Raw genomic sequence first — 24,681 nt, 5'->3', positions numbered from 1 at the left:
GATCACATGATAGTTAATCTCAAGCATGCAACTTTCCATGATCATCCAAACCATAGTTGCAGACTGGATGCTAAGTTGTTTTTCTTTCTTTTGAACTTTGAAGGCCTTTTTCCAGATGATGTCATGTGGCATACTGCTTGTGTTGTCGTTCCTGATGACTTTGAAAGCTCATTCCATCAGAGATGCCTCCCCACCCCACTAGGGACGCAATGTAGCCAGCCTTCCCATATGTTCCCTCGCCCCTGCGCTCTAAGTTCTTTTACTGTCTTGCCTGCATAACAAATACAAATATGGTTCTGGACCTGATTTTTTCCCAGATGAGCAGACTTCAAAGTAAGTGTGAGGTCTCCAGGAGAAGGCTTTTCCTCTGTCCATCTGTGTGACCATTGCCAGCTACGTGTCTGGTTTCCTTAGTGATAGGAATGATTAAAGGAAGTGGCAAAAGGAGGGAGGATGGGAACAACCCAAAGAGGTTTGTGATTATCCAGAGCTGGAAGTGATGGAGGAAGTAAGACAAAATTAAATTTTCCATCTGGAACAACAAATTAGGTTGAGAATGACAAATTTAGTGCAAGTAGCAGGTTAGCAGCAACATGGCGTCAACACATATACTGTAACTTTGCATGTCATTATTTAACATACTAATATATCACTATTATATGCTCATTACTGGCGGCAGCATCGCAAGGAAAAAAAGATCATTATTTACTTGAGGGCCATGTCAGTGACTGATGAGTATCGTATAATGCAGCAGCTTACCCTGGGTTTTTCATGATGGAAATGAAATAAGACCTGTTCTTTAATGCTTGTGTATAAGTAGAACTTGAGATATTATGGATAGAGGTAGGATGGCCTTCCAGTTCTTTCATGGGGGCTTTAACATATTCCCAGCCTGGATATATAAAATGTATCTGCATTATTCTTCCAGTTACATTTTTCACTTTTTTTCTGTTTCTTCATGGTTCTTTTTGAAGTCTTTTTTCCATTCTTTGCCTTCTTGACTCTTTTCATTATAGCCTCTTTATCCTAGGGCAAGGAGTATTTCCCCATAAGTGTTTTATTTCTTTCTAATCTTGACATTGAATAACTGTTATGTTCTTAATGCTTGCAAGTTGATCCCAATCTGGGAGACAGAACTCCAGCTATGGGGGTTCTAGTTGTGTCTGTTGAACCTAAACTGCCTTTCTTCAGAGCAGCACATGTAATGAAATTATGGGATGGAGGGCCTGCTTTAATGTCATGGTATCTTTGGTGGAAGAGAGGAGAAAGGCTCAAAGTAAGAGATGAGGAAGGGAAAATGTCATCAGACTGACCTTCTTATAAGGGGGGGGGGAACATTAGCCTTTTCATTTTGTGCCATTTTGGAACAAGGTGCCTGGCACATGTAAAATACTCAATATGTACAGAACAAATGAGAGCTATTCATACTCCATTAGAGATACTCACTAATGGTTTGTAAAATGAGTAAATGAATAAACTGAATAACTTAGTGAGTTTCTTCACTTCCATTTTGTGCCCTTGTTTGAGCCTTGTTTTAGAAATGATGAGGAAATTTAGTACTACTTACCTCCAAGCAGTCTCTCTCAATTGTTAGCCCCTAACATTATCATTATTGCCACACTCATTATTATTAATATTTTTAAATTGCTACAGGGCATGCATGCTAAGCAGAGAGAGAGAGACATCTTTTTCTCTCTTCACCCTCTTAGTTGTATTTGGCCATTAAAAAAATAAACTTGTATAGAAAAGCATATTTTCCTTCTTCTTCTTCCTTTTTAAAATGTACTAGAGGGAACATACGTTCACCAGAGAGAGGAAGAAAGTAAAAAATGACCTCATGGGAGCTGGCCACATTGCAATCTCTTCCCCTTCATTTCTCCCCTTGGGATTCTGGGCACACACGTCTGATGTGTTTCTCAAGATGCTAGGCTCAGACTCAAACTGTGCAATTGGCCATGTGAGATCCAGCTGCCTTAACCACCATGCCACTAGCTGGCCCATAAAACATGTTTTAGGACACTATTTCTTTTTACAGTTTTCATATCAGATCTTATCGGAAGCACATAAGACAGATTTGCTTTTAGAACTAGGTTGTCAGTACAGTTTCTTAAAAGGTTTTCAGGACCATTTGGGGCTATAAACAATATTTTTAAAAAGAATTATTTATTTAATTTCATTTGTCATTTAAAAAAATTTGCTAAAGGGCATACATGCTTACCACAGAGAGACAGGGGGAAAGAGAGAGAGAGAGAGAGAGAGAGAGAGAGAGAAAGTGAAAAAGTAAGCTGCCAGATCCAGGACTAGAACTGCAGTCAGCCACGTGTGAGTTCAGCACCTTAACTATCACATCACCTGCTGGCCCAGGCCTATAAACTTAGAATCAAAGTCCAGAAAATCCATTGTTAAGCTAATATCTAATAATATCTTTTAGGTTATTTAATTTTGAAATTCATGTTACCATGCTCAGTTAGAAAAATCTGATATGATATATAAAGTTGATATCAGTTCTAAATATTTATTAATTTATCATTTTTTTTTCCTTTTTGGGAAAACTTTATTTTAATATGTTTGCAATTTACTATTGGTATATAACCATTTTTTTCCGTTTCCTTTTTTTCTCCTTTCTTTTCTTTTCTTTTCTTTTTTCTTTTCTTTTCTTTTCTTTTCTTTTCTTTTCTTCTTCTCTTCTTATATTTTCTCCCCTTTCCTTTCCCTTCCCTTTCCTTTCTTTGGTTTTCTCTTTTCTTTTCCTTTCTTTCTTTCTTTCTTTCCTTTTTTTTTTTTTTATTGATATAGAGTGTGTGTACTTACCAGAAAGATAGAGAGAGATAGACAGAAAGCAAAAAATCATCCCCCCGGGATGTGTGTGTGGCCACCTTGCAATCCTTTCTCCTCTATTCTCCTCTCAGGATTTTGGGCATACATGCATAAATGCCTGGCGTGAGTTCCAAGTCACTGGGTCTGGGACTTGAACTGTGGTCAATCATGTGGAACTTGCCACTATGCCACCTACTTGTCCCTCTTTTCAAGTGTTGTGCTGTTGTGAACCTACTGCTTTGCAGCTGGTACTACAAGTTCATATGCCATCACACCCAATTTGGCATATAACCATTTCTATATATTTTTTTCTGGTTTCATCATCAAGATCATCCCCACACAAAATTTGTTCAGTATTTTATTAATCTAAAGGCTTATTGATATTCTTGTTCTCAATTCTTAATGTAAATAATTTATGATCTTATTTTTAAAAGTGTGTCAAAAAGAAGATGATTAGTGGTTTATAGAAAAGCTAAAGGATATATTGTGCATTTAGAAAAATGTAAATTACAGGCTCAGGCAGGGGCACAGCGGTAAAACATGAGGTTCTTCGTCTATGTCTGGAGACCTTCCTGCATATACCAGCAGGTGTGCCCATGATCGGGGCTGGTTGAGGCTGGGGCCACCAACGTGAGAGCATCAATGTGCTGTCAGTGCAGTATATCTCTGTCTCTCTCACTCATCAATGATCTGAATTAGCTGTGAAAAAAAAAGACAAAATGTAGTTTTTTTTGTTTTTGTTTTTGTTTTGTTTTTTGTTTGTTTGTTTGTTTTTATGAAAGAAAGAGAGGGAAAGAAGGAGATAGGTATTGTTGGCAGAGTCGTGCAATGTCACAATCTTCCCGCTCCAGTTAGCCAGGATAAAAGTCACTGTGTCCGTCATGTGGAGGCTGGCCCAGGAGCCAAACCCAGCCTTTCATGCAGCTTCCAGGATTGAAAGGGTGGTACTTCCCATGTGCCACTGTAGCTAGGCCCGAAAATAATGCAAATCTTATATATGTAAATCTTCCCGTAGCTTTACTGACTAAATTTCCTTCTAAAATAGCCATATTGGTATAGAAGGCTTTTTTGGTTATATTTCAGAATTTAGTGAATATTAACTGTATTTGGAAAAAAATTATTATGATTAAATTTAAATGAAACATAATTGAAAACATAAACTTTTTTTTCTTTTATTGAGTGACAAGGAAGCAATCAGTAGTGCTGTGTTGCCAAATATTACTGAGGCTCGTTAATTCATTTCATGGTACCCAGATATACCGAGGACAGAGTCAATGGTAAAACCTGCAGGTAGAAAGCTTGTCCTGCTAGCAGTAGAGGTTCAGGGGGAGGTAGATTAGGGGTAAACATCTGTTCTCTACTTCTGCTATGAAATGCTTGCCAACAAACCATATCTGACAGATTATCCATACAGCTCATTAATTGTTTTATTCCTTTGAAGGATCAGAAGAAAAGGATGTCAAAAAGAGGTATTTGGAAACTTAGGCTCAGTTGTGATTTGTTTAAACAGAATCACTTCAGTGGCTAAACTAACATCCCTCCCACAAACTTTTTTATTTTAGTGAATCCTAAAATGCATTTCAAAATTGGCACTTCTTAGGCCTTTATTTAAACCTATTTGAAATTTAAAGAGAACAAAGTCCAGACATTTTGTCTTAATTTACACTTAACTCACCCCTATGGTACTTTAAAACTCAAGTTAGTGAGTTAATGTCCAGAAATTTGTTAAATAATTATTTTCCTCCTTCTCCACCTCTTCTTTATTTTTTCCCTTTTTTCCCAGAGTGTATGTGTACTACATGCTAGAGAGAGAGAGAAAGCACCCTCTATTTATGGTCTGGTCTAATTGCAATCCTTGTTTTCTTCGTTTTACCATTCCATCAGGATCCATTCCATCAAGATCCATTCCATCAGGATCCATTCCATCAAGATCCATTCCTTCAGGATCCATTCCATCAAGATCCATTCCATCAGGATCCATTCCATCAAGATCCATTCCATCAGGATCCATTCCATCAGGATTCATTCCATCAAGATCCATTCCATCAGGATCAAGTCCATCAGGATCCCACACACATCTAGTGTGTTTTTCAAGCTGCGAGGACCAGGATTTGAACCATGAATGGGTACGTGGGATCCAGCTCCCTCCATTGTACATAGGACTAAACTGCTGCTCTATGGGGTTGGCTCAGATTCCTCCTCTTTAAATATAGAAGAAAGCCCCTATTTTTACAAATAAACTAGGAGGTTTAACTTATTCTAAATCACAGAATTATCATCACTGCAGATTCCAAATATGGAAAGGTCCGATTGTAATATTTCAAGCACAACAGGTATTAAAAAGAAATTGTCTAGCAGATGTAATGTACTATGCAAAGATTATTTGGATAATTTAAGTATAGTATGTGTATTTTAGGTAATACATACCCATAACACATGAAAGAACATAACAATTTATAGAAAATTGAACTAAAATATGAGTTTATTTTGGTGCAAAAACACTTTTGAAATCCATGCATAATTTTTTCATAATATGCATTTGCATGGACTTTTTGAAGAGCTTTTGTAAATATATTCCTCTCTACATGAACAATTTACGTAGTCAATATATAGGTTTCACCAACCATCCAAAAGCTATGTTTATCTTTGAGATGGACTAAACCTAACATGAAATTTCTGAACAGTTTTTTTTTGTTTTCTCATTTTTCTTTTTTCTCCAGAGAAAGTGTGAGCTTGCCAGAGAGAGACAGAAAGGGACAGGAGAAAGCACCCTACTCCCATGAGGAGTAATGCTTCAATTCCTTGTCCTCATTTCTCCCTTCAGGATTTTGGGCATACATGCACATGTGCCTGGTGTATTTCTCAAGTCACTGGGGTCGGATTTGAACTGTACAGTAGACCATGTGGGATTGGCTGCCCTATCCAGCAGTCCACAGAGCCAGCCTCTGGATATTTTCTCTGTCCAAATTCCATTCTAAATTTCAATACATGGAATTTGGATAGAGAAAAAAATTTTTTTATTCTTTTTTTTTAAATTTTTTGTTAGTTTGTTTTTGGAGAGGTTTTTGCTATAGGGCACGTGCACTTGCCAGAAAGACAGAGAGAGATAGGAAGACAGAAAGTGAGAAAGCATTCCCCAAGGGGGATGGCCATGTCACAATCTCTTCTCCTTTATTCTCCTCTCGGGATCTTGGGCATGCCCGCATACTCTCCTTTCGTGAGTTTAAACCACCGGGTCCAGGACTCAAACTGTGGTCGACTACATGGGAGTCCAGTGACATAGCCATTATGCCAGCTGCTGGTCCCAGAAAAAAAATTTCTTTAAAATTCACTATGGGTGTATATTAGGGTCTAATCTGAAAAATAGAAACCACATTAGAGATTTCACCAAAGAGATTTTACATGGAACTCAGTCATACAGGTTTTGAGAGGGGTTTGTAGAAAGTACCCACAAGGCTGGGCTCAGTCTCTGGGGAAGCACTGCTGCCCAAGTGGAGCTGGTACCTCTGAGGGTGTGCAGTGCAGTGGGTTCTGGAAGTTCCTTGCCAGAGAAAGGGTTATGGCTGCCTGCCTGTTGGGCAACTCGGACACGTCTAAAAAGTAAAATGTAAGGAGGCAATCCCTTTGCCATCCTCCTGCTTTTTCAAACCTCCTCTACTGCCCTTTAATAACCAAATTAAACCAATAAGATATGTAATCTATCTAACCCCTTCTCAGCCTCACAAAGTACAGAGTGGCGTCTGACAACAGCAGAATAATTGAGACAGGTGGCAATGGCCAAAGATCTAAAGAGCCTGAGCTGTTGTTCTGTTTCATAATGCAAGTAACCGCACTTCATGAATTTTTAAAAAATTTGTTATAGGTTTTCTTAGATTCACATGCAATGTTATGCCTTAGTGCCACATAGCAAATCCCTGTCTCACTCACTGCCTTTCATTCCTTTGCTATGTCCTCCAACAGACTCCTTCCTTCCAAGACACACATTCTCTATCACATGTAATGCTTAATTTGGCCATAGAAATAAAAATGCAGCATTACCCAAAGTTCCTTCTCAGCATGACACAAATATATATTTCGGCACTGGAAAATGGAAGTAGGTAAAGAAAAGTTAAATATGAGCTTCCCAACAAAACCTGCTGCTCTTGACCCTCAGTCACTTACAGAGCCCCATTTCCTGGCAAAGTGATGACACTCAGCCAAGGAACAAAGGGGTCCTCACCTGGATGCCCCTGGAGCTAGTACAGAGGCAGCTCCTCTTACATTACTTTCTCCTTCATCAGGCTCCAAGTAACCTAAAGACTGCTTCTTTTGTAATGAAAGACATTTCTTTTTTAAAAAAAAAATTAATTTAATTTTATTTATTCATTCATTTATTTTTAATTTGACCAGAGAGAGACAGAGAGAGAGAGAGAGAAAGTGAGAAAGCAAGCCACCAAGTTTGAGACTCAAACAATGGTCAGCCATGTGAGATTGTCCAGTGCCTTTAGTATTTTTCTTTTATATATGCATGTGATATTGATTATATATAATTTATTTTTCTTAGTTATCTAAAATTAATTGACCTTCATAAATAGCTAATGGATCCTCAAATTAATAAAGTAAAAGAATCACTGTGAATTTTGCAGACTTAAGTTCTTCAGATGGTAAAGATTTCCAGGTATAATAGAAAAATGGAGATTAAAAATGGAAATACAGGGACCAGCAGATGGCATAATAGTTAGGTTGCTGGACTTGCCCGTAGTCATTCATTGTTTGAATTTCAGACCCAGTGGCTTAGAACTCAAGCCAGGAGTGTGTGTATATGGCCAAGATCATGAGAGGAGAATGGAAGAGAAGGGATTATGGCATGGCCTTTCCCCTGGGGGGTGGTGATTTCTCACTTTCTGTCTCTCTGTTGAGCGCATGTACCATATGGCAAAATCTCTCTTTAAAAAAAAAAGGAAATACACAGGGACTATGGAAAACACTGTAAAGTAGGTGACAAGAGTAGGAGAAAAGTTGGTTAACAATAAAACTCTTCAGGCCATCATGTGGAATGATAGTTAAGATGCTGTAGTCAGTCCCAGACCTGGCGAACTTGTGTGTGTGTGCCCAAAATCTGGCTGGGTTTCCATGCTCAAAACCCCAAGAGGAGAATGGAGGAAATGGGATTGCAGTGTGACCATCTGCCTGAGAGGTGATTTCTCACTTTCATTCTCTCTGTCTCTCTCCTTCTCTTTAGCAAGTGCACATGCCCTATGACAAAAACCTAAAAAAATAAATAAATAAATAAATAAAATAAAATAAAATAAAATAAAATAAAATAAAATAAACAAAAAAATAAAACTCTATGGCCTAGTGGTTAAGGGAACCAGATCCAGCATGGCCAAGTATAGTTCAAATCCTGGACCCCGTGGCTTGACAAACACATGTGGGGTGTGTGTGTGCATGTACGTGTGTGTGTGTGTGTGTGTGTGTGTGTGTGTGTAAGCCTATAATACTGAAAAAGAGTGGAAGGACTTGTTACAACCATGCCCATGCCACATTGGGAGGTGCCTTCTCTCTCTCTCTCTCTCTCTCTTTATCTCTATCTCTCTGTCTGTCTGCCAAGCACATACACCATCTAGCCTAAAGAATCACCATCATCACCTCAAGTAGAGATTCTAACTCTGCCATTTGCTGGCCAGACATCCTTAGATAAGATTCTACACATAACAGAGTCTCAGTCTCCTCATTAGGAAATCCATTAGCATCTACTTCCTAGAATGTTGTGAAGATTGAAGGCAACTGTGTATATAAAGGACCTTAGCCTAGTATCTGGCATATGATAAGTGCTTAAAAAAGTCTCGAGAGGCCCAGTCTACACGGCATACTCTGCCGTGACTAGACTGCAGTGCTGAAGGTCATATGCCGACTATATGTTCAGACCCCCAGGATGGTTTGAAAATACAACACGAACAGAGACTCAAGATCCCAAGGAGATGCAAGGCTAGAGAAAGTAGATCATGGTCTGATGAAAATCTTTCAAAGGTACTTCTCTCTCACACACTTTCACACACTCTCTTTCATGTGTGTGTGTACATGCACTCTCTATCAAAAAATAATAATAGAAAGTAAAACATATTCTGGACCATCTAAACACTATAGTTCTTGGATTAAATGTGATGAAATGCCTTTTCTTCCTTTCTTTTATGTAAAACATGCAAGAGCTAAAGTCCAGTTATCTCTATGCCATAAACTCACAAAACTGCTGTTATTTCTCTATAAAACTTTGTCCTTTTACTTAAAGTGCTTTTTTGAATTATTTTAAAGGCATTTTGGAGAGTATTGCTCATTTTCTAAATTTTTCCCACTCTAAAAGAAATTAAGGACAGATAGATATTGGAAAGAAGAAAACCTGTAGGATAGTAGACTAAGACCCAAGAGGTCTTTCATCTTAACTTTGCCAATCTGTATGACATAATCTTACGCATTTCTCCACACACACCTGCTGATCTCAGAGCAGTGTGATAGCAGATAAAAACAGTCTTTTAGGGAGCATTATTCTGTTTAGTCTAACCTACTTTACCCTTTACTTGCTCATTGAATTTGAATTTATTGTATAATTGATATGTTTAGTTTAGAATCAGATAAAAATTCACAATGACTACAAATAATGAGTTTTTCTTCACACCCTCCTCCCCATCATGAGAACCTGAGGGTACTTACTAGATAGAAAGGTTTAAATTTAAGACACAGGACCAGTGGATGGCACAGTGATTACTTCACTGGATTCCCACATGGCCAACAGTGGTTCCAGTCCCTGATCCAGTGGCTTGAAACTCATACTAGGTGCCTGTGTGTGCATGCCCAAGATACCAGGGGAGAATAGATGAGAAGGGATTGTGGCATGGCTATCCTCCCCTGCCAGAGGGTGATTTCTCACTTCCCCTCTGTATCCTTCTCTCAATCTCTCTCTCTCTCTCTCTCTCTGGTGAGTGCACATGCACTAAGGCAAAAAAGCTCTTTAAAAAACACTAAATTTAAGACGCAATTTGATATTTAAATAATTTGAAATTTTGAGTGAATGTTTGTTCTAGTCATATTTTCTCTGAATACTATCAAACAATTGGAAGATAATATAGAAAGACTAGTGAACTGTATCCACACCATCACCTGGACTCCCAGCATTTTTTAAGCTAAGACATTCTTTGAAACTCAACTCCAAAGTTTCCTTCTGCCATGGCCAGTTTTAGAATTTCTCAGCCTCTCCCTATATGTTACCCACTATTATACTTTCCTGGTCTCACTCTTTCATAACTGGACCGTAATTTTTTGAGGGTAGGACTATCTTACTGAACTTAGCAGTTCAGAACCTACCTGAGCTTTCTATGTAGAAGGTGCTCAAAAAACACTATGTGTGTTTTTTAGATTTATTTATTTATTTCCATAAGAGAGAGTCAAAGACACAGAGAAAGACAAGGAGAGAGAGAAATAGATAGGCACTCCCACCAAGGTTTTCATGCCATGACTCCCGTTCTGAGCCTACCTGGATGACTGGCATGCATACGTGTACGTGGAGACTCAGGGAAATCCTGGGCTATGAACCCGGGACCTTTTCCATGTGTCTGGTTGTGTTGCTGCTTTGGCCCCAACAAGTGATACATTAATAAATGAAAGGGCACAGTTCAAATGGATGAATAAAAATTCATAAAAGAAATTGGGAAACGGGAATAAGAAGAAACATCAGAATTTAAAAAGATTGTTTGGTTAGATAGTAAGAGCCATACATCTGACTTGAGTTTAAATACAGATGGGGATAAGATGGTTTGTAACGATCAGCTGAACAGAATCTCTGCGTTTTGTGTACAAGCACACTGTTTGTCTGGCTATAACCACACTCAGGGCCCAAGTAGAGGTCAAGGTGATAGCAGACTTGTTCCATTAGGTCATGGAGGAGACGGGATAGTGTTGAAATTAAGCAGCTTACAACTTTGACCACATTTTGCTGATTAAACTCTCTCAAAAGATATCAATAAAGGTAATTAAAATCATAAACCAATTTTTAAAAATATGCACTTATACTAAATGTTACTTATGGAGAACCTGGTATTATCTGAAGTATGCTGTGTATAGTGAGGGAATGATAGAAGTTTTATAAATAGATAGAATCAATTTGGAAAAAATGTATTATGCTTCTTTTTTTTTCCTTTTTTTTTTTTGGAGACAAATGTAATATGCTTCTTATAAATTTCGAAATTTGTTGGCCAGGTACACCAGTTCCTTTATAATGTGCCTAACCCCAAACTCAATTCTACCCATCTCTACAAGTTCATTTCTGTCCACTTTCCTCTAGAGCCTACCGAGAATGTCACCATTCTCTGTCTTCTACAGACATTCCCCTATATACTTGCCATCCTTCAACCTCTCCTTAAATGCCAGCCCCTCCATGGAGTCTTCCCTGCCTCCCTAGCATGAGTAATTCCAGCATCTGTGCTCTAGCAGTTAACTGTGTCATATAATTTATTTCTGTCTCCAGCAAACAAAAGAGTGCATCCTTGAAATTAGGAGCTATGTGTTTACGTATTTAACATGTAGTACCATGCCCATCATGGAGTATGTGTCCACTGAGTACATTTAGAATAAAAACAAAATCTAATTGAGAAAATGCAGTTGTGAAAGATTCGGATGTGCATGTGTTACATTAATTATGGGGGAGAGGATATGTGGGGAAAAAAAAAATAAGAGGAAGAAAAGAAGCCCCCGCAAACAGCAGAAGACTCAGAATCAGACGGCAGGTCTGGACCACCTAGCAATTTTTGCCACAATATAAATCTCACTAGGTGATAAACCTGAGAAGATGTACAGTAGAGCTTTCACAAATCAACATTTTCTAGGTATATGAAAGATCCATTTGGAGTTCAGGCCTACCAGTTCAATACCTTTTCCCTCAATAACCATAGCAAGCAGAAGGTATTTAACTTCATGAATTATAAAATGACAAGAAACATTTCTGTATTGGTTGTAGATTCAATCCCACATCAGGTTCAAAAGTTCAGAAGCAGCTAATACCCAAATTCATCATAGTATAGGTTACTACCCAAGCAGCATTTTTAAATAATATATACTTTAAATTATTGAAGGCAAGCATCAACAGGTAAGAACATGGTATTTTTAAGTATCCTCTTGTTTCCTAAAATGCTTTAGCACTTCCCGAATATTCCTCAGAGTAATAAATAAAACTATGTACACTTTAATATTAGCAAATAGCTGCTTCATGTGCTTTATTGCAAGTAGATATTTTAGATTCTGTTTCCTCCAAATATAATTATCATGGAACACTTACTGAATGTTTATTCTGTGTCTGGCGCTGAATAAGCACTTTATAAGTATTAACTTAGTTTTCACAATATTATTAAGTGATTTCTATTATCAACTCCATTGTACAGATGAGAAAACTGTACATGGAAGACCATCAGAAACAACCATTTCTCCTTTTATCTCTGAACTTTTACTTATTCTACTGCCTTTCCCTGGAAGGATATATATATATTTTTTTACTCTTTCAAGCCACCACTAGATTCTATGCTCTCTTCAATTTAAATCTCTTTCATGCACTTTTCTGCAAACTTCTCTGATTTTTCCAGTCCAAATGTGGCTCCATTTCTGCAATTATTCACTAATTCCTTCATTCATCCATATTTCCATACATTCATCAAACCTTCATGAGACATTGTTTTGTGAAAGGCTTTGAGACTTCCCTGGAGATTTTTCACTGGCTTCTACGGTCTTAACGTCTTTGTGGATGTGGTAAGTTCATCTCCCTAACCCTGATCATACACTAAGTCCCATTTCCAAGGCTTCTTTGTACATGTACTCAGAGTCTCGATGAGTGAGCAGAGGACAAAGGATTAAGCTCTAAAAGATAGTTCGGGTCAGAAAGTCTAGAAGAAACTTGAGCAGGAGAAAAAAGAATTTAAGGATTGTGGACGACTAAGTGAATTTTCAGTATTATTCAGTTCTCCAGAGTGGTCTGTACAGATGATGAATAAGATAGTGTCCTTTGGGGTTGTAACTTGAAGTGCTCAAAAAAGCAGATGAAATAAAATTAAGAAATAGCCTGACACAGGGCTATTGAGGTGATCTTGCTGAGGATCCAAGGGTAAGTACACGCTTACTCACAGGCACTCAATTTACTATTTAAAAAGATATTAACAATCAAGACTCTGTTGGTCAAATAGAGACTGGAAGCCAGAGTTACCTAATGGAACATCGATTTAACAACTCTGGGAAAAAAATAATAAATATTTACTGAACTGTTACTGAGTACTAAATGCTATATGTGATTTTTTTAGTGTATTTATTTATTTATCCTGTGAGAAAGACAGTGAAACAGAGAGAGAGAAAGGGAGATAAGCCTCCTCAGTATTGCTTATTTTTTTTAAAAGGTTTTTGCCATATGCCAGACAGACAGAGAGAGACAGAGAGACAGAAAGTGAGAAATCAATCCCCAGGGGGGATGGACACACCACAGTCCCTTCTCCTCCATTCTCCTCTTGGGATCTTGGGCATGCACACACACGCGCCTGGCGTGAGTTTTAAGTCACCGGGTCCGGGACACGAACCGCGGTCGACTACGTGGGAGTCCAGCAACATAGCCACTATGCTAACTGCGTCCCAGTATTGCTTTTTTTTCCTTCAGAATTATTTTATTTAACTTTATTTATTATTATTATCATTATTATTTTCCAGTTTGATCAGAGAGACACAGAGATAGAGAGAGGAAGCGAGAAAGCAAGCCACCAGGTCCGTTATTATTTTTTAATTTCATGAGAGAGAGAAAGAGACAGAGAGAGAGAGAGACAGAGAAAGTGAGAAAGCAAGCTACCAGGTCCAAGACTTGAACCATAGTCAGCCATGGGGAAGCCCAGCGTCCTAACCACCACGTCACCAACCGGCCCCTCCTAGCAGCTTTTTACACTGCAATCTGCCACTGCAATCAGCCAGCCTGAACCATAGGCACACACACACCTGCCATGTACATGGAGGCCCTGGGATGTAAATACAGCACCTTCCCATGCAGGTTCAGTATCATAGTATTGCACTACTGTTGGGCCATTGACTTCCACATTGTGTGTAATTTTTTTTTTCTAGGTCAACTTTTTTGGGCTATAGGATGCTCAGATATTTGGTCAAACCTTACTATAGGCATATTTGGATGAGACTAACATCTACACCAGGAGACGGGGTAAAACAGAAGTCCTTTCTAATGGATGGTCCTGATCCAACCAGTTAAAGATTTGAAGAGAACAAAAAGATTGACCTTCCTCTAGGTAAGAGAGAATTCTTTCTGCCTGATAGCCTTCAGACTTGTACATTGACTTTTTCTTGCCTTCAGACTCAAACAAAACATTAGTTCTTTCTGGATCTGTCACTTACCTGCCTTTGGACTAGAGCTACACCATCAACTCTTCTATGTCTCCAGCTTATGACTCACTCTACAGATTTGGGGACTTGCCAGTTTCTACTATTGTAAGCCACTTACTTTCTCTCTCTCTTTCTGATGAATAAATACACTATTACATGGACTTTACACCCAATTAGTCAGTTAATCTTGTTATCAGCCTATGAGACTGGTCCTATTATTAGTCTCATGTAGGTAAGGAAACTGAGACACAGTAAGCTGAAGTCACATTCTACCTAGCAAAAGCACAAAGATTTAAACTACAATTTCAATGCCCAGTCCAAGGCAATTTTGAATGTGCAGTGCTTCTATTGCCTACAAGGAGACCTCTGTACCTAGAAAGTGGTAACAGTTATGGGATAAAAGCTAGATTGTGGAGGGTTTAGGAAGTTGATGAGAAATGAAAGTGGCAGCTTTAGACCTCTCATTCAAGTATTTGGCAGTGGTAAATAGAAGTGAGATGGTTATTATAAAAAGAAATAAGGTCAAAGCATGGATTTTCAAAGTATGAGAACCTGTATGTGTTAAAATATATAGAGAAAGTTGAAGAGAAAGGAGCTGAAGAATTTCTATTGTCAGCAAAAAATTAATATCTCTTTCAGTGAAAGCAGAGACAATAATCCTGGTCATGGCTCTGACCTCTAGGCAAATGTCAGGTCAGCCCTTGGACCATTGAAATCCATCCTTCACGCCTAGCTGTCGGACAGAGCACTTCTGCCCTGCCGATGAAGAAAGCTCTCTGACAGATATTGACCAAATATAGTTGCCTTTTTCTTTCATCACCATTTAATTCACTTAAATAAAAAGTCCAATGAAAAATGACTTCCTTGAATATATCTATGCTCCCTCTATCTTCTCCCGTTATTTTTGGATGTCCCTCTGGAGTGATTTGGTTATATGCAAGTAACTCCCCATTCACCACGTCTAATATGCAAGTCTTAAATTTTTAAAGATTGCCTGGGCAGTCTATGGACAGTGCAGTATAGAAATAGTGCAGGTCGTCCGTTAGTGACTTGAAATCTGATACTCTGAATCCAAAGGAATTAGTCACCATATCCATCTCTATTGCATTTCGTGTCTCCTTTTCCTCCCCATCGTTTGCAAGACAGTAATGTTCTCAGATCAAATATTCTCTATAAATTGAGAGAGCATTTAGCTGATTTATGGGGCTTTTAGCTATTATATACTTACCTATTCAATAAAAGTAAGTACTTACATCACATGACACATATGCTACCTTCACAATATAAGATCTTTCCTTCAAGGGATTCAGGCATCAAATTGTAATGAGATTTCTTGTGGCTAATACATCACTTAAGGGCAAACTGACATTCTGAATCTATTTCTTCTTTTTTTTTTTTCTTTTTCCTTTTCATCAATGAAATTCAGGGCATAACTGCTTTGTGAGAGCCTTAAAATGATGAAGATTTCTGTTTTCTTTTTTTAAAAAATACAAAACAAAACAAAACATAAACCTGTTGAAGAAGTGAAAGCAGGAATATTGGTTTTGTACTTAAGGGTGGAAAAGGGATACTAACTTCATTCGACATTGTCATTTTCCAGAGTAAGGAGCAGAGTAAATGCTGTTTTTGCATCCATGCCATGGGAAAATCTCAAGGACAAATACTCCTGCTGATCTTATTTTGGTGTATGAAACAACAAACAGAAATCATGAAATTCAGGGCATAGCTGCTTTGTGAGAGCCTTAAAATGATGAAGATTTCTGTTTTCTTTTTTTAAAAAATACAAAACAAAACAAAACATAAACCTGTTGAAGAAGTGAAAGCAGGAATATTGGTTTTGTACTTAAGGGTGGAAAAGGGATACTAACTTCATTCGACATTGTCATTTTCCAGAGTAAGGAGCAGAGTAAATGCTGTTTTTGCATCCATGCCATGGGAAAATCTCAAGGACAAATACTCCTGCTGATCTTATTTTGGTGTATGAAACAACAAACAGAAATCCAGGAGCAAATACGTACTTTGCAAAATACTTTGGGTTTATAAAGTGTTAGACATAACGTAATAGTAAATTCTTTCAAAATGACTCTAATTCAGGCTTTTTCAGTGGTGGCACTGCTTACATTTGGGGCCAGAAAAATCTTTGTTGTGGGTGCCTATCCTGTGCATTGCAGAATCCCTGGCTTCTACCCACCAACAGGCCAGCAGCACCCTCCCTCAGCTAAGACAACTAACAAATATTATTAGATATTGCCATCAGTCCCCTGGGGGGGGCAAAATTCCTAAATTCCTCTCAATTGAGAATCACCGCTTTAACTGGACTCACCATCTTGACTTCAGCTCCATTGTAGCAGGTTCTGGGGTGTTAGATATAAGGGCAGATGGAACCAGCAGTTGTCGTAATGGCTATGTCACTGGACTCCCATGTAATTGACTGCCGTTTGAGTCCTAGACCTGGTGGCTTAAACTTGCGCTGGGGGTGGGTGTGTGCGTGCCCAAGATCCCAAGAGAAGAGTGGAGAAGAAGGGATTGTGGCATGGCCAACACCACCCGCCCAGGGTGGGATGATTTCTCGCTTTCTCTCTCTCCCTATCTCTCTTTCTGGCGAGCACAAACACCCTATAGCAAAAACCTCTCCAAGAAAAAAATAAAATAAAATAAGGGAGAGAGATGTAAGGGTAGAAATTTTCTGTAATGCGGAGCTATCTTATGATTTGAAAATATGAGAAGTGTTGTGGTTTGTTGTCCCATTTCACTATGCTACTTGGGGCTGTGAACATTAATAAATTAGTAAAAATGGTACTAAGCAACAAGCACTTCAAAGAGAGGGGTTTTAGTAAACTGACTTCCTATATTGTAGTTTAGGAAGGTTAAGAAATTAAAAATCTGGATCAGAATTGTAGAGTAAGCAAAGCTGGTTGCAGGTATTCTTCCTACGACAGTCTTTCCTTTAAGAATGACTTAGAACCTACCGCTGGTTAGTGATTTCCCTATTCTAGGCCTAAACAATACTCATTATTCATCATCTCATTGCAACTCAAGCTAATATTTCTAAAATGGACCTTACTGTAACCCACTGCAAAAATAATCCTGCTTGCAATTCATCTATTTCTATTTATTGAGCCACTATTTTGTATATGTTCTATCTGACTTGGCTGGTTGTTTCTATTAGTTCTCTCTTATCCTATTGATTCTTCTTTTTCTTTCTTTTCATTTTTTTAAGAGATTTTTTGCCTTAGGGCATGTGTGCTCACTGGAGAGAGACAGAGACAGTAAGAGTGAAAGTGAGAAATTGCTCCCCAGTGGATATGGCCATACCATAATCCTTTCTCCTCTCAGGATCTTGAGCATGCATGCATGTGTATCTGACATGATTTTCAAGTCACTGGATCTCGGACTCAAACTCCAGTTGACCATGTGGGAGTCCAGAGTCGTAACCATAATCTGCTATCCCCTATTAATTCTTCTTTGTCAGTATGAATTAAGTTAAACACTATCTCTTCATTTCCTAGGCAAACATCCTCACTGTCTCCTGGCTAAAATATTGCCACACTCCCTAGATTCTCCCAGTCTCAGCATCTTCTGGTATCAGACTCTTCTACATGCTGCTCAGAATGCTACCTCAAACAACTTTTAGGACAGATTGTCATCTTCTTCAGGGACCTGTATCAGGTCTGTCCTACTTATTGGAACGAATACACATTTCTTAGCATGATATTCTAGGCTGTCTTCTTTTACTCCATTTTTACATGTCAATATGTTTTTGTCTTGTGTTGTTTGTCCAAGTTGTCTAGACCTTTAAAATCATTGTTTATATTCTGGTCATTTCAATATCTGTACTTTATGGTTTCTGATCCAAAATGTTCTTTACTCCTTGCTAAATTCCAAATTTATACATGTAATAACAACAGTTATTATTTACTGAATACTTCATACCAGGTATGGATTAAGTGTTTTACCTGCATTATCACAGATATTCTTATTCTCATTTCCATTTTTCTTTTAGAATTATTTTATTTAACTTATTTATTCATTTAATTTTTTAATTTGACCAGAGAAGGATAGAATAAGAGTGCATGAGAAAGAGAGAGGGAAAGTGAGAAAACAAGCAGCCAGATCTGAGACTCAAACCATGGTCAGCCTTATGGGAAGCCAGCACCATTAACTACCACACCACCTGCCAGCCCCTCTTAGTCTCACTTCTAAAGCTATGAGAAGTTAAATAATGTGTCAAAGATCACACAGCTAGGATTTGGAAGAGTCAGTATTTGAGTCCATCCACTTACTATAGCTCTTAAATTCCTAATTGTAGGACACTGTTAACGTAATCTCTCACGGCTTTATATTATTGGTGATAAGCAGTTGATAGGTAAACACAATGGAAGAGAAAGAGTTTGTTCCCTCCAAATAAGATGAAAACTAACTCTTCTCAAGAGTGATTTTGATATTCCATGAGCTGTTAAATTGTAAAGAGACTCTAGGAGACATTGGGGTAGGCAGAGACTTCTGAAATAAGACCCCCAAAGCATGGGCAATAATCCCTAAAATAGACAAATGGAATTATCTCAGATTAAGAAATTCCTGCACAGCAAAAGACACAGTAATTAGTGTGAATCAAAACCTCTCGTAATGGGAGAATATTTTTGTAAACTATGCCTCACATAAGGGACTGGTAACCAGAATACACAGGGATCTCAAGTGGCTTACTCCCCCTCAAAATAATAATGAATCCTATTAAAAGATGGGAAAATGAGCTGAACAAAAATCTTTCTAAGGAGGACATATGAACAATCAAAAAGCATGTGAAGAAAAGCTCAACATCCCTCATCTTAAAGGCGATACAGATTAAAACCACAATGAGATACCACCTAACACCTGTCAGAATGGCGAAGTTTAAAAATACTAAAAATGATAAGTGTTGGCAGGGTTGTGGTGAAAGGGGAACTCTCCTACACTGTTGGTGGGAATTGTTGGGGGAAAGTGAAATTTTCCCAGCCACTGTGGAAAACAATATGGAGGTTCCTCAAAGATCTACAAATAGATCTACTATTTGATTCAGCAATCCCAATACTGGGTATCTACCCAAAGGATAGGAGAATGCTCAGTCAAAAAAGCACTTGCACATCATGTTTATTGTGGCATTATTGATGATTGCTAAAACATAAAACCAACCCGAATGTCCACCAACAGAAGAATGGATTGAAAAAGTGTGGCACATATACTCTATGGAATACTAATCAGTCATAAAAAACAACAAGATCCTGGCACTTGATAGAAAGTGGATTAATATGGAAGATTTATTGCTGAAGCAAGCCAGCTTATGAAAGAAAGTTAGCATATATCTCCACTTAATATATATTGACTATCCATACTTTATGGTAGAGATTGAAATACTGAAGAACATAAAAGCAGTGAAAATAGTTATGAACACTGAAGATAGTGTGGAACGGGGGTTGAGGGGAGAAGGGAAGGGTATAGAGAAGAAAATCAGGGAGAAAAAATAGAGAGGCATGACATTTGTGGGACACAGCAGTGGTTTATTACCTGTTAATGATAACATGTACAGTATTCAACTGGACTTGTCTGTGAAATATTTCATGTTGGGTGAATTCTCTTTATAAGCCAAATGATATATAGTGATTGAATGTTTAAAAAGTTTTTTAAATAAAATTAAAAATTTTTTAAATTAAAATAACAATCTAAAAATAATGAAAAGCTATTTTCTGATGATGATGCATATAGTAATGTCTTTATCTTGACTGATAAACATAGGAATCATGTTGGCAAAAATAAATGTTATACACTGTAAAGATATATGTGATCAGGACCAGCAGTTGGCACAATCATATGTCACTAGACTAACATGTCGTTGACCACGGTTCAAGTCCCAGACCTGGCGGCTTAAACTCATGCCAGGCACGTGTGCATGCGTTCCCAAGATCCCAGGAGGAAAATGGAGAAGGATTGCAGCGTGGCCATCCACCCTCAGGGGTGATTTCTCACTTTCTGTCTCTCTGTCTCTCTCTGTCTTTCTGGTGAGCACACACACCCTATAGCAAAAACTTCTCAAAAAAAAATGAAGATGTATGTGATTAAATATAGTATAAGGAAACAATAATAATAAAAAATTACAATGAGAAATAGCCAGAGACAAAGAAGCCACAAATGCACATGTCTTGTACTTAAGAACAAAAATCCAGGTACTATTGTGCATCAATTGACTGATAAATAAAACCAAATGACATATGAGAGACCAATCAGTAGGCAATGAGTTTAAAAAAAATGTAACCCAAGGAGAAGAAAGATAAATAAATAAATTAAATAAATAAAAGCAAGGAGACGGATTCGGTGACCCTAAAAGTGACTATAGGAGAAGCATGTTTTTTTTCTGGAAAGGAAAAATTAATGATAAGATGAGATATCTACCCATATTTTAAGGAATTAATTGGATGAAGATATTTTTCTGAAGTTGAATTTAATACATTTTTCTATAAAATGTAATTGTCATTTAGTTCATCTAAGTTGATTTATTGGTATTTACTATTCTTACAAATAGTTTAAGTTAAGGTATTATTAAACCAGAAACATTGTAATATAAGAGAACATAAAATTTGAAAGACACTAAATGTATAAGATAGAATTACTTTTGATTGATTTTTCTAGCTTATATATTACATAATATGCTTTTTACAGAGTTAGTGCCCCAAATGGAACAGGGTTTGCTTAATTGCCTGATTAATGATATTACATTAGACACTGTGGGTAAAACAAAAATGATTATAACTCAATTTCCAGTCCCAAAGGAACTTAAAATCTAGTAGGATAATTAAAACAAGCCAACACATAGCTATAACATAATGCAGAGTGTAATATGTGCTATAAATAGCCTAGAAGATATTTTAGAGAGTCAGAGACGAGGGTGCATTCTGTTTTCAAAATCAGAGAAGATTTCTTGGAAAAGAAAACATATAAGTGGGTCTTAAATGAATGGGTTAGAAGGTGTAAAGTGCAGATGGAGGGGGAAAAAGGCATGTTACATAATATAAGCAATTATATGAAAATGGGAGTGGAGAGACTGCTAGAGTCTACAGGACTGACTTGGTAGTCTAGATTAAGAGTGCTTAAGAGTGTAGGGTGCTTGACCATGGTTTGAATCCTGGCCCAATGACGTGAAGCATGTGCTGGGCACGTGTGTCTGGGGGCCCCAAATCACGGCAGAGTGGAGAAATGGAGAAGGGATTGCAGTGTGTATATGCCTTTTTGGAGGATGCTTTCTCCCTCTTCCCCTCTCTCTCTCTCTCACACACACACTCTCTGTCTCTCTCTGGTGAGTGCATGTGTCCTCCAGCTGTAAAAAATAAAAACCAACAACTACAGAAAGGATGGGAAATTTCGACAAATTTTTCTGAGCACAACCTGTATGCTGGGCAATGCATATGCCCCAGCAAAGTAAGGCTAAGTAAGGCCTACTGCAGAGGAGCTGGGAGACTAAGACAGCAGAAACTATTTCAGGCCAGACTATGAGAAGCTTTGAATCAGCCCTCCAGACTAAGACTTTCATAGACCTCCATACTTAACCACTTAAGGTTTTAGAAAGGGATCCATGTTGCAATATACCTAGAAATGTATTTTAGGCAGATACATCTCACAGTCAAATAAAAACAAGAATTGAGTCAGAGGAAATATTTAGGAGGTTATTATAATGATCCGGGAAAAAAAAAAGCAAGAATGAAAAACAGATTTATAATTGAGAATTACAGCAGGAGAGACCATCAGAAGTTGGCAGTTGATTTGTTGACATACATGTGTTGGCAGTTTAGCCTCTGTAGTCTCAAAAACTAAATTTATCGACTTCTCAAAACATGGGAAAACCGGATTAAATAGTTGTCTTTGGTATTATTTGTAAACACAATTATTCTAAAGCTGACTTGATGAAACCCCTGATGGACGTATTTCAGGAACTGTATGGCTAGGCTACAATCTTTGACTGGAGAAGAAAATTGAAGGATTAACACAGAGATTTTTCTGGCAATAAAAAAAAAAATCTTTGAAGATGATAGTGTTTTGTTTTTGGTGTTGTTTTTAAGTCACCAGCAAAACAAAACAGGGTCAGCCATGGTGGCACACAAGTAACACCACTCACTGCTTGGAAAACTAGAAACTATATAGGAGCCCTGGGTTTGGTTCCCAGGCCAGCTTGAACACACTGGGTTGGGCTGCACACACCTGTAATCCTAGATCATTGGAAGGCCGTGGGCAGATGGATCAACACGTGGAGACACCATGAGAAATATAGATCTCTGTTTCCATCCCGCCCCCACCTTTCCCCTCCCTGTTTTCTTCTGTCCCTCTTATAAAAGAAAACCAAACCAAATTTAAAAGCCTAGATTACCTAGACCAAGTTACATTACAGAAACGGGGTCGGTAGAGTTGAAGTACTTTCTCTCCTACCTCTCCATCTTTATTTTAAATAGGACTTAATGTAAACAACAAAGATCTGTAATACTTTTTTTTTAAATCAAAGCTCAAATATTTTCAAGAGAACATTAAATTAAAGAATTTGCCCTGGCACACCAAACTCCTGTAGATTGCAAACCTCAAGAATTTTTTATTCTTTTCCTCCAACACTGCAGAAATAAACAAAAATTTGCACTCTTAATGTCAACATGTAAAAAAAATAAGGATAGCAGTAACGATGCCAAAGCAAATACTGTATCAATATAATACACGCATACTGAATGCCAGCCAACTTGGAGAAAACATCCTTTCAATAGCATTCTCAAGCCCAGTGCCAGCACAGCCCTCTTTGAAGCCAAGGGCAAAACTATAAAAGCATACCCTACTTTGCAGTCCTGTCCACCCAGTGCTAAGGACACACAGACTGAATTCACACCCTGGAAACTTTACTTAAGGAACACTTTTTTTTTTTTTTTTTTTCCTATGGCAGGTAATAGAAACAGAGGGCACTGAAAAAATCAGGGCAAAGGAGGATTCTGTTTTTATTCATGTGGTCTGCTGATGCAAATGGTAAAACTAAGATATGGCTAAATTTCAAAATACCTCTCTGCACAATAGACAGATGCTGCCAAAATAATCAGTCAATCCAATAAAGCAACTGATCTTACCTGCACTTGACATCATGTAGATCAAACAGCGGGTGGAATTTTCTTCTCTCTTTTCATCTGGTTGTTGTAGTGCACTGTAGTCTAGTCCAAAATCCCTGAGGCAAGAACAAATCAAATTCAGCATTCAGGTTATTGTCTATGAGAACGTCAGAAATGTCTACTCATGAGCACCAGTTTTCCTGAACACAGTGGAGAAAACTCTGTATTTGGTCTAGAGGTTTGTCCTTGTTCTAGGTAAATCTGCTTTTAGGTATCCTAAGATTTTTAGCTTTTATCCAGAATAACAGATATGCTATTAACAAGAATTAAGACAAATTTTTTTTTTGAGTAATGGTGAAGGAATGGTAGGTGTAAGACTAGTAAAGAAGTTAACGTCTTATTCTTTTTTTAGCAAGAAATTATCTAAAGGAAATTCTTAGAGCCACAATATGATAGTCAAAATTAAATCCATATCACAGAATTATATGCAGTCTTTAAATTTAAAATACAAGAAAGACACTAGGACCAGCAGGTGGTGTCATGGTTAAAGCGCTGGATTCGCCCTTGTGGGCCATGGTTTGAGTCCAGGAGCCGGCAGCTCCAAAATCACACTGGGCATGTGTGCATGCGTTACCAAATTCCTGAGAGGAGAATAGAGGAGAAGGGATTGTGGCATGTCCATACCCCCTGGAGGAGGGGGATGATTTCTCACTTTTCTTCTCTCTCTCTCTCTCTTTCTCTCTCTCTCTCTCCCCAATGAGTGAATGCATATGTCCTATGACAAAAATCCAAACAATAGAAATTTTTAAAAAGAGAAAATTTTGAATTTTGAAAGATATCTCAGTGTGTAAGAATAAAAGGAATGATAGTGTTCCTTTTGTAGAATTGTTTGATTAAAAGCACACAAGCAAAAAAAAAAAAAGGTACCAATTATTTTTAGAAACCTAGAAGTAATTTTTAAAGAATAAGCTAATAAGACAACCTGTTTTTCTTTCCTGTGGAGACAGGAAAAGATGAATTTTTTATTTTTTTTTACTAAGAGAATTAGAAGAAGATGGAACTAATTTCTGGACCAAGATCTTCCAATAGAATTTTCTGCAATGAAATAGAACTACATCTGAGACCAGCAGTGGATGGCTATGTCGTTGGACTCCTATGTGGTAGACTGTGGTTTGAGCCCCAGACTCGGTGGTTTAAACTCATGTGGGAGTGTGTGCGTGCATGCCAAGATCCCGAGAGGAGAGTGGAGGAGAAGGGACTGTGGTGTGGCCATCCCTCCTGGGGAGGGGAGGTGATTTTCACTTTCTGTCTCTGTGTCTCTCTCTGTCTTTCTGGCAAGTGCATGCGCCCTATGGCAAAAACCTCTCAAAAAAAAAAA

This window comes from Tupaia chinensis, unplaced genomic scaffold (assembly GCF_000334495.1).
Source record: "Tupaia chinensis unplaced genomic scaffold, TupChi_1.0 Scaffold000062_1, whole genome shotgun sequence".
Lineage (NCBI taxonomy): Eukaryota > Metazoa > Chordata > Mammalia > Scandentia > Tupaiidae > Tupaia > Tupaia belangeri.
Note: the sequence above shows the minus strand (reverse complement) of the source record.